A 1710-nucleotide genomic window follows, 5' to 3' on the forward strand; every position below is an offset into this window, starting at 1 on the left:
CGTGTGCTCTTCCGATCTGTTAAAATAGATAACGAAATCTGTAATTTCTTAATTTTTTCCTGTTTTTGGAACAAAACACACAGAGCCATGCATTAGCATGTGTGTTTTAATTGTGGAAAAGGAAATTTTATTCTATGCGATTAATACAAAGTATTTTGTACCTAACAAAAATGGTATTTTTGTCGATAAAACAGACGGCTTTTAGCATCCTCTTAAGCTCTTCTTACATTTGGCTAATTTGTTGACTAGAATCTCGCTCTCTTCTACATAATTCTTATCTGGACAACATTGACATTAATAAGCGCACAATCCAATGAATTCTACAAAAGACTTCCATGGCGATACAAGACAGACATCGGATAGTCATCGTAAATATATCAAAAATTTTATAATAGCGAAACATGCGAAAGAGAAACTTGCGGTTTAGTTTTTAAGCCTTTACACTTACAAGTCATAATGAAATTTTACGTTCCTATGTTTTATTAATTAATTATAATTTGTATATTGATCCAATGAATATGGCTTAATTGAAGCCGAAATGTCTGAATCCGATTTAAAAATAGAATTGTTTTGGCTACCAACAACTTGCCTTTGGCTCATTTGCCCTTGATTGTCCATTGTTTTAATTTAATTTATAGAGCCTAAATCGTTATTTTAGTTATAAATTATATAATTATTGTATAATTATTATATCTTTTTATATTTTTATTTTCTGTGAGAAATCCAAGAAGAAACATAATCTTATGTGATACAAAAACGTGTTTGTACATACATATATGAAAACCATGTATTACGGTAGTTATCTCCTTAGCATTGATAAGACATCTATAAGAATTTGAAAGTGTATCTATTGGATAGGGATAAAATTTAATTTAGAATGCATTTTTCAACTGATAATCGAAGTTGATTTTAACTGCCTTAATGCTTCTTATTTCTTTGATAATTAGAAAAATAAGTGACAAGAAGGCAGTGAAGATCAATTATAAATATCGGCTGAAAAGTGCACTGTCCCAAATTGAATTTTATCAATATCCAAGAGATACACTTTCAAATTCTTATATTATAGATGTCTTATCAATGCTAAGGAGATAATTTTACCGTAATATATGAACAAAAGGAAGCAGTAGATTTTAGCTATCAAAAAAATGTACTTTCCAATATATTTTCACTGATATAGAAAGGGAAAGTGACAAAAAAGAGAATTTTTTTACTATTAACTTACGAATACCTATAGGCATTGCAACCGCCTTCACGGGCGGAAAGCAAGACTCGTCGTTACCTGTCGCTACAGTCAGGGCGAAAATAGTCACAATTCTAATATTTCGTAATTATGCGGCAATCGAAAACGCAAAGGTGGGCGCCAAGCACGAGCGGGCATGCCACCCTTTGAATTATTTGAACCGAATCCATGACTTACGCGGGATATTCACTACGAAATCACAAGAGAAACTCAAGACGCTCGAAGCTCTGACTGTTCGTGATCGGCAGACGATTCAGCTGACCGGCAACTCAGCCTCGAAGTTTGGCAGAGGGGCGGTTCGGAGGGGCGCGGAGAAATATAGGAAGAGCAAGGGCAATATCGAAAGCACAGAATTTCTGTAACAAATAACAAATATAATTGCGTGTGCTGGGATATACAAGCGTTTCTTCTGACCACGACTAACGCCGCGGCAACCGTCGGTAGCATCGTCGATGTCGAGATTCGCGCTT

The sequence above is a fragment of the Wasmannia auropunctata genome, unplaced genomic scaffold, assembly GCF_000956235.1.
Source record: "Wasmannia auropunctata unplaced genomic scaffold, wasmannia.A_1.0 LD336069.1, whole genome shotgun sequence".
Taxonomy (NCBI): domain Eukaryota; kingdom Metazoa; phylum Arthropoda; class Insecta; order Hymenoptera; family Formicidae; genus Wasmannia; species Wasmannia auropunctata.